A 14,470-nucleotide genomic window follows, 5' to 3' on the forward strand; every position below is an offset into this window, starting at 1 on the left:
GCGGGTGTCACACCTGGTCCCGTTCCCATCCTTTTTTTGTGTGGAGGGGTCCCCTCCAACTTTCTCTTCTCTCTTACTTCGCCCCCTCCCTCTTTTTCTGAGGCGGGTGTCACACCTGGTCCCGTTCCCGTCCTTTTTGTGTGTGGGGGGTGTCCTCTTCTCACTCCCACTCCTCAAATAATATACTGTATTCTCCCCCCCCCCACTTTCTTCTTGCCTCCATTAGTTTCTTGCTTCTTTTCTCTCCCCGCCCCACTTGTTACTTTTCCAGTGGTGAAAGGGGGGGGCTAACTACCTCCCCCTCCCAATAAAACCTGCCTGCTTTCAACTTCAACACCTGCTAAGCAGGGCCTCTTTCTGCCCACCTCACCCAGCTTTTTGCACCCTGTTCCCTTTAAGTTTTTAGGACTAAGCCTGAAATGGCTTTTCTTAAGGGTGCGCCAGTTTGCACATGCATGTGTGCTCTCTGGGGAGATGTGGGACATCTTGTAGCTAGCTTCCTGCTCGGTGACAAATCTGAGTCTGCCCGGCCTAGTGTGTTAAAAAAAACGCTTCCTTGTGGTTTGTGAGGGCTGCATCTTCTTCTTTTTCTCTTTCTGCTAGCTGTTCTCTCCCCACAGGTGCAATTTCCTACTTTCAAATTTAAGCATTTTGGTTGAGTCAGTTTAGTAGCAGTAGGTGAGGGAAACATATATAGGGAAAGTTAGGTTGGGGGCCAGGTGGAGAAGGAAGTAGCCTGGGGGTACTCATAAGCCTGAAGGTGTTTGTGGGGGCAAGATTTTTACTCTACAATGTGACCTATGACATTATTTAATACTGAATGTAATATTTTATTTTCCATTATTCCTTCTAGAGAGCAGACACTTTAGGATCCCGTTGTTTCTTGAATGAATCATGGGGTGAGGTCTGCAGTTCTTGGGCTGATGATAACGGCTTGCAATTGCCAGCAAGTTCTGGCTTTTTAACCAAGATGTTACGATTCAAAATAATTTGTATCTGATCCAAGAATGCAACTATGATGGCATTGATATTTGACCGGGAAGTCATTGTTGGAGCCTTCTCTGATTGCTTGACCAGGGATTAGGATCACTTTTGTGCAATGGCAAAAGTTTAAGCCTATTGGAAGTTTGTAAATACTGTATTTGAATAAGATTCTTTTGGCTGCTACAGGCTGCAAGCCAACTTCAAAAAGTTTTAGAAAACTCTGGTACAGAGGGTCAGGACTGTTGCCTCTTGCCTATTTCCCTATTAGAAGAAGAATTTTATTATTTATACTCCGCCCACCTGGCTGGTTTCCCCCAACCACTCTGGGCGACTCCCAACAGATTAAAAACAGAATAAAACATCAAACATTAAAAACTTCCCTAGACAGGGATGCCTTCAGAACAAGAGAGAGAGAAGATTATCTTCTAACAGCCACTTCAGCTTCATTTCTCAATACTCAGGCTCTTGAAAACTGTTACAACAAAATAAGTAAAGTAATAAATGTAATTCAAAATGCAACAACTTCCTGCTTTTGGGAACAAAGTGTTGGATTGATAGTAATGACTTAAGGGGAGTTGCGTCCTAATGCATTACACGCCTATGCAACAGTGACGTGATATGGTGTTGTTGTTTAGTCGTGTCCAACTCTTTGTGACCCCATGGACCAGAGCACGCCAGGCACCTCTGTCCTCCACTACCTCCCGCAGTTTGGTCAAACTCATGCTGGTAACCTCGAAAACACTATCCAACCATCTCGTCCTCTGCCGCCCCCTTCTCCTTGTGCCCTCCATCTTTCCCAGCATCAGTGTCTTCTCCAGGGAGTCTTCTCTTCTCATGAGGTGGCCAAAGTACTGGAGCCTCAGCTTCACGATCTGTCCTTAACAGACAGTAAATCTGCAGCTTGTTTACAAGGGAAGAAACAATTATTGATATCAGCTGTCTGCTCATATAAGTCATCTAGGAAGTAAACCACAACAATGTACTTAAATTTATAGACCGCTATACTAAATGAATAAAAACGTTTCAAGTACAGTATCTTACATTTTCTTAGATCCTGTTTGTTTTGCAATTGATTATATTTGCATTTACTGCATGGGTTAGCTTTTATACCATGGTTATGTGGTGGTTTATTTATAAAGATCCTAGGAGTCTTTATAATTGTTCTAAAAGAATTTGAGAGAGGCAGCTTTTTGCAAACTGCCCATATAGTGCTGTATTTTCAGTTGGAGCTTCAGTTTATATTGGTTGTCAGTCCAATGATACTTTATCGCATTGGGATGATACTAGGAACAATTCTTTATGAAAGGGTTATTTTTGTCCCTGTGCAGTTTGCTAATCTGTTGTCTAGGATGGATTCTTTTTTATTATACTACAGCTGTTGGGAGAGGTTTTTCAGATTCTTTGGTTTATCTTGGCTGCATTAATATTTCAGGTATGACTGATATCTGATATGTCTCTTATTACTGATATGTCTTTTATTTCACTTAAACATAGCTGTTTTTATTGATGGGTTCAACTAACTGATAGCTTCCTAACACAACAATCTTGAAACTATTGCATGTGTGTAGGGTGGCACTAGCATGCCATGATAGATCTGCTAATGGGCTGTGAGAAATAGCTTAAAGACTCATGTGAGCCGAAAGCACCCAACCAGATGCTTCTTTGTACTGTACAGTTCACTCCTCTGGCTTTTCCTTCTTCCAAGTCAGCTGTCATGCTCAGAACAGTGACTCTCTTAGAAAAAAATATGTGGTAGACTCCTCTAGTGTAACTCAGTAACTTTTCTGCATCTGAGTGCAGAGTGTCTCTCATTTTAATTCAGAAAAGCAAACCCTGAGTTTTAAATAATATTAGCTACACTGGACACTCTCTGTGGAAAGGCAGGCATAAAGTTGTACATCTCAGCAGTGGGAACCTTGCTCTAAATAGGGAGCAGAGAAAGATAATTATTTTTAGTTGCATTCTAATAGTTCACATTTTGGCCCCCTGGCCATTATATTTAACTGTACTATGTCAATTTTATGACCAAAAGTTTTATGTGTGTTTGGTGGAGGGAACTTGGTTTTTAACTTTTGCCTTTTTTAAAAAACGATAACTTTATTCCTTCATTATTACAATATTACCAGATACTACAGTGGTACCTCGGGTTAAGTACTTAATTCGTTCTGGAGGTCTGTTCTTAACCTGAAGCTGTTCTTAACCTGAAGCACCACTTCAGCTAATGGGGCCTCCAGCTGCCGGAGCACGATTTCTGTTCTCATCCTGAAGCAAAGTTCTTAACCCGAGGTAATATTTCTGGGTTAGCAGAGTCTGTAACCTGAAGCGTCTGTAACCCGAGGTACCACTGTATAATAAGCTAAATCTGGTGCTGAGAGAATGCTTTATCTGCAAGCTCAAAAGCTGGGGTTTTTGCATGTAATAAATGCATGTTTGATAGACTTCATAGGGACACAGGTGGCGCTGTGGGTTAAACCACAGAGCCTAGGACTTGCCAATGAGAAGGTTGGCGGTTCGAATCCCAGCGACGGGGTGAGCTCCCGTTGCTCGGTCCCTGCTCCTGCCCACCTAGCAGTTCGAAAGCACGTCAAAGTGCAAGTAGATAAATAGGTACCGCTCCGGCGGGAAGGTAAACGGCGTTTCCGTGTGCTGCTCTGGTTCTCCAGAATCAGCTTAGTCATGCTGGCCACATGACCCGGAAGCTGTACGCTGGCTCCCTCGGCCAATAAAGCGAGATGAGCGCCGCAACCCCAGAGTCGGTCACGACTGGACCTAATGGTCAGGGGTCCCTTTACCTTTACCCTCATGGGAGAGCTCGTTTTGTTAGGATAGTCAATTTTCTTAGCTTTCAAATTGCAGCGCTTATTACCTGTGATATCCCACATGGCTATTCCTTCAAAGCCAGGTTGTTCTCTTCCTCTGTACATAACACTTCCTGAATAGCAGGGAAGAAGAATAACTCATCAAGCTGTGGAGATGAATGTTCCTTGAATAGGGAAGAGATACCTGTCAGTAGAGACAAGGTGTGGGTAGCATACTTGTTGAAAACACAGTGGGAAGAATGTTTACTTGGTTGCTTTGGATTTGAAAAAAGATGTAAGCTGAGCAAAAGTTGAATTTGTGTGTTGGAAGCAGCAGTTCACAAAAATTTATTAAAATTTATTAAAATTAGTGTTTCAGTACAATGAAGCAGGGAATTTAAAGTTAAAGGCAATTAGATCCTTTAGCCTCATCGAACTTCAGACATCCCTGGGTTCCAGACTAGACCCCACATGGTGAACAATTTAATGTGATGGATGGGATACTTCATGGCATAGGATCTTGAATTGTAAGATCAGTGTGCCCCGTTGAAACCAATAGCTGTTCCACTCCTCCAGCTTGTCACAATAGCACTTGCAGTGGCTATATAGGGAGCTTGTGTGTGTGCACTTGCCAAAGATTGGCTATCTGCAGTGCAAAGTAGAAGAGTCGGCACAGTTGATTGTTCTGAAATTGGATTAAAATCCAAGGCTTAATGCAGTTGCCAAGAGTGTAGAAGTTAGGTCAAATTCAGTGATGAGAGCATGAATAAAGTTTTGAGCAACCATAGCAAAGAGGAAGGTTTGATAACTTAATTATTTCATTTATTTAACCGGATTGTTTTTGTAGCATCCAGATAATACCATTTACCTATTTGCATTTGCATTCCTTGAGAAATGGAATGGTGGTTCTTTCCTATTGCTCCCTTTTAATTCTGAACTCTGATGGTGAATACCGTAAAAATGGAGCCAGAATGGGGTCACTGAGAAGCCAGAAGGGGAAAATCTGCATTCTTGTGGGAAACCTGATAGTTACAAAAAGTACATTAAAAATATATTTTAAAAAATCCATACCCACCTCAAGAGCCCAGTGAGGACTGAGCATGCCCTGCAAAATACTGTGTAATAAGCATATTGTATGTTTGTTGTGGGGGGAGGGGAATTGAAAAGCAGGTGGGGTGGAATTGAGTCTCCTAGCGGAGAACATGGTTGGTTGGAACCTTGAACAACAGAACTCCTAACATTTGTTGCAGTTCCCACTTGTACTGTTATTAATGAGATTCCAGCTACAGAACGCTTATGATTGGGGTGAGGAAAATCAGGGGGCAAAAGCACCTCCCCAAGCAACTTGGAAGGATATAGAATCCCAAAATTATTTTATTTTCTAAGGAAAATGGTCACTGATTTTTGCCGGAGTGTTATATCATCTACCACTGGCCTATTAGCATTTTCTGTCTTGCAAAGAAGCCAATTCTAGTGTCTCACTGTTCTCTGAAATAATAATTGAAAGAGTTGTTTGCTTTCATTATAATGCATAAACATGTACGACTGTGCTATCAGAATGTCCAAACAGAATAACAATTGCACAGCTTTGCAAACAGGCACCAAGATCTGCAAATGCTTTGCTATAGAGTTCGGTTAGGAAGTAGGAGTTTTTCTTTACAGTGTTCTTTTACTCCTCCTAATTTATATAATAAAGGAGAATGATAATCACAATTTATTGTACAGCTGTTAAACGCCTACATATAGCACTTCTATATGGCAATGAGCACTACAGTTTCTATATACACCGTTTAATCTTGTGTCTATGATTTTTTTGATTCTGTGTGTTCCTTACATATGTTTACTGTATATCCTGCCTTTCTCCACCAAGTGTACATGAGGCATCTCACCATAGAAAAAAGGACTGGTATAGCAAAATGATAATATATCACTGTGGCATGCAGTGACAGGGGCCAAGTGTACATGGCTGCCACAACTGGGAAGGCCCCTCCTTTCTGCCCATCCATAACATCTCAGATGGCAAGGGCACACAGAGGACAGTCTCCATAGAGGGGCAGAGTTCTCAGGCTTGTTCATATGCAAGGAGGCGATTCAGAGATGCCCTGGCCTCAGTTAGTTGATTTAAAGGTCAAAGCCAGTGCCTTAAATCCAGTCCACGAACAAATTGGCTGTCAGCGCAGTTAGTAAAGGATTGGAGTAATATGCTCTGATCTCATAGTCCCTTCCCAAACCCTGGGAACCCCATGGGGAGCATGTTACAGTAGTCCAGCTTGGAGGAGACTAGAGTATGAATGAATGAATGACTAAACTAAGTTTGGTTCCTGCTCAGAAGCATGCAGCTGTCTTTCCAGATCAACCTGATTAGAGACAATTCTACCCCACACCTGAGTATCTAGGATTACCCTGCAATGGCAAATCTCTTACTTTAGAGGAAATATAACCCCAATCAGGACAAGTTGAACACCACTCCAGGGGTCATCAAATTTCCCAGTCAACAGTACCTCCATCTCATTTGGATTAAGTCCCCACCACCACCAAATCTGTCTGGTCCAAAATGGCATTATTCAGTTATACAGTGAGAAAACTTTTCACATCCTCATGCTATGTGTAGAAATTTGAGAGAAAACATCAGGATACAAACAAATTTGTCACTATATGAGTCTAAATCTACTTTTCGCCAGGATTAATCTTTGCTCTAGAATTCTAATCATCAAAAAGCAGAAGTATCTGTAGGCATTACTTTTTCAAAATATTTTTGTATTACTTTCATTGAAATTGATTCTGCAACAGTTTACAAAAAAAATAACGCAGTACATAAGAGCAACGTAATAGAATTTTAAAAATCTAATACTGTAATGGAGATACAGAGCTGGTACTAGAATAAGGAAAGGAGGAAATAAATAAATAAGAATATAAGGAATATAAGGAAATATAAAGAATATAAGGAAAATAAGGAAATAAATAAATAAGAATTCCAGAAGTTCAAGATCCTACAGCAGTTGTTGGAGTCATTTCAAGTCCCATTTCTAGCACTGAAGTATTAGTAGAATGGCTAGGAGTGAGCCAGCTGGGTTATTCTTGTATTGCAAACAGACCTTGTGGTAAAAAAGATTTTGGATATTGTAAAAACTGTCACTGGGAGAAACCTTTCCGAAAGCTGATATGGATGCAGTAAATGGAATGCTAGGCATGGGCTTCAGGTTCTTGGTTTCACATGCTTCCTTTGCGGTGAATGCAGATAAGAAAGTCTCGGCCATAGTTCACCTTTTCCCAGTAGGAATAATAGTGACTTAACTGGACTATTGTGAGGAGTACGAAGAGATAAGGAGTGCTATGTAAATGAAATTCAGTGCTGCTTATCGGCAGTGAAGGAGCCAGTAACCTTCTCTAGCCTGAGTGAATTTGTGGAAAGTTGCATAACATGCTAGGTGCAGTTATTTGTGCAGAAAAGCCCAGCCAAATTGGAAAGAAGCAGTTAGCAAGCCAGCTGCACTGATTCAGTAATAAATACTGTGTTAATAGACATTGGTTTTGAAGCATGAGCCCTGGATAAGCTCCTGCAGTGTTGTTCAGGCCGTTGGAAGCAAAGTGGAGGAGAAAGGGTGGATTCCTCAAGGCAACCAAGTTTTACCCATTTTGAAATTCTTATATTTCTTGAGCAGGCATGCATATTAACTAGTTGCTATAACAAAAAGTATATTGGTTAGGAGCTAAATTGAGCATTTGTATAATCCAAGAGCGTGTTTGGAAGCGTTGTAAATATCCACAAATTTGAGAACTGAATAGATTGCAGAGGTGTTTGGAAGGACATGGAATGAGTACAAAATTTCATCTCTAGAAGTTCTCTAGAACGCTAGTCTTCAGCTGGTGGGCCAGGAGCTTAGGACCCACTAGTGGGTTGTGGCCTGGTCCATGCCATTATATGGTAAAAGTTTAAAGTATTGGTACCCAAAGGAATGTTTGTCCTGGGTCTGAAGAGCTTGATGACACCTGCTCTATATGATCCTGGTGAAATCACCTGTGCTAACTTGCTATTCAACAAGTTCATTAGGAAGCCCGGTATAAAAACAACCTGCAATTCATTGTGTCATTCAAGAGTACTTCATGTCTGTTTCTTTATGGGTGTTTCCATAGAAAAGCAGCCTTTAATTTTAAATAAGTGTATGAGGAAGAGATGGTTTTCGTGTTCTAAGGATTTAGTCTTAATGTGGTTTAAGTAAGGCTTAGCTTTATTGAAATCTTATATTACTATTATTATTATTATTATTATTTTAAAAATGAACTTTATTTGACCCCGGGTGGAGAGAGCCTGGCTCATCCCTGGCTGTTGATTGGGCATCTGCTTTTATTCTCCAGCTTTCCTTAAGCTTAAGGCAAAGCTGGGAAAATAGCTGTCTCCATGCAGCCTGGAGCATGGGGAAAGCTGAGGGCTCACCCACACTTCCCTTTGCTCTGCATTTCTAGGCACACGTCTTAGCTTTCCAGGTCCAGGTCTGGTGGTGGTGGTTTCTACTGGCTCTTTCCCCACGAAAACCCATTCTTTACCACTGAATCGGAGCAAACAGCAATCTGCAGAAAACCTGAATTGACTTTTGCTCCAATTCAGCGGTAAAGAGTGGGTTTTTGTGTGGAAAGTGGTAAGCAGTGGGGCAAAAAAATCAAAACCGAAAGTGCTCAGACACTGACCAGGAGAGTGCAGATCTGGGCTTAGAAAGCACAAGGCAAAAGGTAAGTGCAGATGAGCCCTGAGCCAGGTGTTGAACTGAATTAAACACAGAGATCACAGGTTGCAGCTGTTAAAAGTTGCCTGAAGGAGACAGAACTTGCAGCACTTGCAAGGGAAAGCATTTAGAAGCACTTACGTCTGAGCATCCCCTGAAGCTTGATTTAACTTAACCTAACCGAAGGCATCTCTGAGTCTGAAAGAAGGGTGGATTTTTAAACTGCTATTGAGCTTCCTTTTGAAACAACTAGCTAGTTCCTGATAATGTGCAGTAATCCTAATAGGTCAGCCTTTCTGTTGGGGATTCTGGCATTGTTACATCATTTATGTGGAACAGATGGTGAGGGTTCTGGCGGCGACAGTGGCTGAATAAAGGATATCCCTGGCTTGGCTCCATGAATTCTCAGTGGTCTGTGGTCCCTTGAGCTTCACAATAACATGTAATTGGGGCATCACATAAAGCTAGAGTCATTTGAGAATCAGTCTGGTTTATAACAATACCTGAAACGTATTGCCGTGCTTCACACTCATCCTGTACTGAGTTGACTCTGTGTGTATAAGAACAAGTGTCTTCATTTGTGTCATGAAGGATGGAGCTGTTTTTCCCCTCTGATATTGTGCACAAGCATTGCCTTTGCTGTAGTCATTTTACAGATGTTCCATTCATAAATCTCTTCTCATTTTACTTGTCCTTTTGTTATTGGTCCCAGCTACTGCTGTTGTCTTTCTCCCTGAAGCGGACACTCTGTTCTAGAAACAGCCTTTCGTTGGCTTCCTGTTTAATGTAAAAACTCCCCTTTAAAAAAGCAGTAAGGTAAAAGGTAAAGGAACCCTGGATGGTTAAGTCCAGTCAAAGGTGACTATGGGGTTGCAGTGCTCATCTCGCTTCAGGCCAAGGGAGCCGGCATTTGTTCACAGAAAGCTTTCCGGGTCATGTGGCCAGCATGACTATGCCGCTTCTGGCGCAATGGAACACTGTGATAGAAGCCAGAGCACACGGAAACACTGTTTACCTTCCCGCCACACAGTAGCAATGTGCAAGTCAGATATTCCTGCTTGTTCCACAAGACTAGGCATACATTTGGAAAATAAATTTATAAAATAAGCATCACTTAGGCTGCATCTGGGAACAGATACAGCTGAGAATTTTCCAAGTATTATTTGTCAGCCAGCTGCTTTTCTGCACTCAAACCTCTTTTGTGTGCCAATTTTCAATATAGCCAACTTGTTATTTGTATCTTTCGCCATACTGGCACAAACAACTGGGCAGCATCCTCTTTGCAGGGGTGAGTTGGCAGTGCATATGGATATGCAGAGATTACTTGAAATGTTCCTTAAAAAGTTACTTTTATTAATTATTTAATGAATAAATTGTTCCCCATGAGGCATCTTGAAGTAAACACATATAGGTAGGTAGCTGTGTTGGTCTGACGCAGTAGAAATATACATATAAATAATAACAAAAATTTTCCAGTAGCACCTTAGAGACCAACTAAGTTTGTTCTTTGTATGAGCTTTCGTGTGCATGCACACTTCTTCAGATACCTTTTATTTTATACACACACACACACACACACAGAGAGAGAGAGAGAGAGAGAGAGAGAGAACACACTTAAATATATGAAAGCAGCTAAAACACCTGCATGTTTAAATGCAGTTCATATATAACCAGTATGAAAAACACTATGTGCGCGCGCACACACACACACAAATGTGAAAATAACTTAAAAATCAATACAAATATCAACTTGTTTATCCCACATCTTCATGAAAATTAGTTTGACTGAGAGAGAGTGCTACATTTGAAAGGGATTTTCACAACGTCTATGTATGGTACCTGCAAAATTCCCCCATTGGTGATGATTTATTCATCTTGTATATTTTTAAAAAAGTCTTAGTTGTTTTTCATTAAAAGATTCAACACAACATATATATACAGTTTAAAACTTAACAAAAAAAATGCAACCAGACAAAATCAAAAGCTAAGAACAATATAAAACAATTCCAAGGAGAATCATCTACGTTCTGAAATGTCTGGGCAAATAGGAAGGCTTTCAGAGATACCCTTACTAGCAAATTTGCCAGGAAAATCTGAAGTCTCCCATATTAAATACCTTTAGGTTAAATGATAATACACTGACCGTGGCAAAGTTTCTTTTGGAGGTTGCAATAAAAGACCATCATGCTCTAGACATAACAAAATGACTACCTTGGTCTCTTTCGCCTGTTGTTTGGTTGTTTTAACTGTACAGTGGTACCTCTGGTTACATACTTAATTCGTTCTGGAGGTCTGTTCTTAACCTGAAACTGTTCTTAACCTGAGGTACCACTTTAGCTAATGGGGCCTCCCGCTGCTGTTGTGCCGCCGCCGTGCGATTTCTGTTCTCATCCTGAAGCAAAGTTCTTAACCCAAGGTACTATTTCTGGGTTAGCGGAGTCTGTAACTTGAAGCGTATGTAACCCAAGGTGCCACTGTATTTTGTTTTGAAACTGTTTTGTGGGTCTACGGACCGCTATAAAGATATTTGATTTGATACCTGTCCAGTTTCTGTAGCCTAGATTATTTACAATGGTATTTTGAATCTTTCACTATATGAATGCAACTTTGCAAATGAACTATTGAGTAGGCCCAGTTCTCTCCATGGGACTTAACTATTCCATCTAGAATTTGTGAAAGTGTCTCCTGAACCTTTTGGAAACTTCCACGTGCATAGATCTTCCACCTGCAATATGAATACTGTCAGCCAGTGCTGTCCAATGCTAGACACTTGGGAGTGCAGGAATATTTCTCAGGAACGTCTGCATAAGAGTAATTTCCAAGATCCTGTGCTGCCCATCCTGCCCCATCTGTATGCTTGTGTGTGAGGTGATATGCCAGCACATCTTGCCAAGTGCACAGTTTACATTTTTTATCAATCAAATTGAAGGACAAAGTGTTCACCTCAAGCAGTGTGCAATCAAAGAGTCTTGTAGGCCGCAGAGAATTACTGCTTAAACTCCCTTCCTCCCATGTGTCTTTCTAAAGAATGCCCAACACGTTTGTAAGGTCACTTCAGGGTTTGAGTGAATATTATGGAATCATAACTCTGTTTAAGGTGGAGCAAAGCTTAAAGATCAGTGCTTATCTTTGTTAGTTATGGAATTGGTTTCTTTTGTATCACTGTTAACTATGGAGTGGTGGTGGCTCTGATCCAGGAATGTTTGCACTAATGGGGCTCCCTTGGTGTGGATGGCAGACCAATAGTTTTGCGTATCCGCTTGGTGGATCATTTTGCTATAGGCATGCAAAGGATAGATAGATAGATAGATAGATAGATAGATAGATAGATGGATTTCTAATATATAACAATTACAAAAAAGATAAAAAAGAATACTAAAACAAAATCCCAACTTCCTCTCTCCCCGCCCTCTTCCAGGACATACTAAATTCAGTAAACTTGTTCTCTGTGGGTGGGGTTTACTTTCCCCTCTTCACAAGATAAAAATTTGTAATAAAAGCTGACAATATTGTTTAGGGGAACTATATGCACCTGCTTCTCAGGGCTCAAAATTAGCAGGGCACCAGGCGCATTTTGCATCTAAAGATTCTCCATTTGCGAGCACCTCACAAAATCCAGGTGCCATTTTTCTTGCCTGGCTGACACTCAAGGATTACTGAAATGCATGCACTTTGAAGCTTCAAAGTATATGTTAAGGATAGACAATATGTTAAGGAGTTTAACAATAAAGAGTAGAAAGCAAATAGAGAGTTTTGAAAGCAAATATGGTAGCAATATTTTTATTGTAAACACCAAATTAAACATGTATTAACAATTTCTGCTAAAAATGTGATATTAACAATGTGTCACTTATGCGAATTGTGTATCAATTCATGCTTATCAAAATAAGAAAGAAAAAGTGTTGTCTAATGGCAACTAGACGTTCTGTTTTGGCGCCTGAGACCAGGTCCCAGAAGCCATTTGACTCCTAGCTTTTCTATCCCAGTTTCTAACACTGCTGTGCTTCTGCTTGTACACTATTCTCAGTGGACATACACTGTCCTTGCGCACTGAGCAGCTCGTACACTGTTCCTTGATGGATTTCCATGTAGACATCCGTCGGGGATTATTTAGCTGTGATTGCTACATTGCTGAGGATTGGACTTGGGGTCACGTCCATCTCTACAATTCTATGTACCAAATCTTTATTGAACGTGAACTACGTCTCTCTTTAAGGGGATTGTAATAATATTTAAAATTGTAAACCACCTTGGGAGCTTTGGCAGAAAAGTGGTATATAAATGCAATAAATACTCATAAACAACACACTTTTCACATGCTACAATATTGATTTTATCTAGTTCTCTCAAGTAGTGGAAGCACACCTGGTTCTATTCTTATTAGCAGTTCTGCAGCTTTACTATCCTGTTTACGAACACATCTCTTCAATCAATAAGGGTTAGGACTATAATTAAAATGAAACCAGAGGATGTGAGAGCTCTTAGCAAGAAACTGAATGTTGCTGAAAAGTGCTTTGGAAGGTTTCTAGTAAGTTAACAATAAAACATCCTTTGTTCCACTCCTTGATTGTGCTTGCAGTTAGAAATTGTGTTTGCTAACCTTTTATCTCTGTTTTGGCTGGGAGAAGGATTCTGACCCCAGAAGCCTGGAGGAGGAATAGAATTGCTTTTTTTTTTTAAAAAAAAGTTCATTTAAAAGCATAGCATCTTGTCTGTAGCGTTCAGTAGTTACTTCATTGACCTGATTTTCAATGGTCCCCTGTAGCTTATGGCCCAGCACTCACAACTACTTCTAACCCTCCTTCTGTAGCCATGCCTTTTAGGGAAAAAAAAGCACAAGAGCCTTTTAATTGCTTGCATGAAAGTTTTGAGAGCCAGCAAATATCAGTAGCTGGATTTGATCTGACAAAGCACTTCCTGAAACACAAGGTCATCTCTGCCTGGCAGAATGCAGGTGGCACGATTGCAGCTAAGCTCTATTTTATGTAAATGTCTCCTTCCCTGAGAAAAGATTTTGGAGAGAAACAATTTAGTAAATGAAATGCGTTTATGCTTGAAAAAGGAATGGAAGCATGAATCCCAGTCTAAACCTAATTAAAACCCACAGCCTTGTCAGATTTTTGAAATGCAGCAATTCAGCGAGAGCTTTCTAGGTTATAGAACTTTATTATAGAACTATATTATAGAACTTTCTATATTACAGAATTCAGGGGCTCTGAGGAGGATTTATGTGCCATCAGTGGCAACGTTTTCATGCTGAAACTTAGGAAACTGGGAACGGCTCTCGTTTACTTTATGGCTTGGAAACTGAAATATTAAACACTGCAGTTTTTATGCAGAAGCATTGCTGTAGAGTAGGCATCAGGCTGCAGTGAACTGACTGCCCTGCTTAAAAGAATGGAAAAACTTGCGTTCTGGGAGCCAGTGTTGGTATAGCAGAGTGTAACTGTGCCTGAGCCTCACCTACCTCTCAGGGTAGCTGTGAGGATAAATTGAGGAGGGGAGCACCATCTACACTGCCTTGAGATCCTTAGAGGATATGAGAGAGCTGAATTTAATAAGTAATGTTCAAAAATATGCCTCTGTTAGATAAGAGCCAGATGACATTTTTGTCACTTGATGGCTTGTTTACATGAAACATTTTGGCATGGAGTCTGTTCGTAATGCGAACAAACTCCCAACAATTAGTCTCTGTCATGTAATTAACATGCAAAATACATCAGGGAAAGGGTTTGGTTACGATTAGTTGTAGCCAATTGAGCTACTTAGAGTAGACCTATTAAAATCAGTGTGTGAATAATTTAAGTACATTGATTTCAGTGGGGAGCGTACTTGGCTATAACCTGATTACCTATGGATGACAAGCATCCTTGTCTTTGTACTAGTGAATGAGATGTACACAGTTTTCTTTTAATAATACCATTTATTTATAGCTACTGTTTATTAACAAGAGAGAGGGAGGTGTTT

General features: G+C 40.6%; 1 protein-coding gene across 10 annotated transcripts in view; it reads left to right on the top strand.

Moving 5' to 3' along the window:
• ATP11B (ATPase phospholipid transporting 11B (putative)) overlaps positions 1–14,470 on the top strand; it is an 88,862-nt gene that overhangs the window by 480 nt on the left and 73,912 nt on the right. The gene's annotated exons all lie outside the window — the stretch shown is intronic.

Source organism: Podarcis raffonei, chromosome 5, assembly GCF_027172205.1.
Source record: "Podarcis raffonei isolate rPodRaf1 chromosome 5, rPodRaf1.pri, whole genome shotgun sequence".
Taxonomy (NCBI): domain Eukaryota; kingdom Metazoa; phylum Chordata; class Lepidosauria; order Squamata; family Lacertidae; genus Podarcis; species Podarcis raffonei.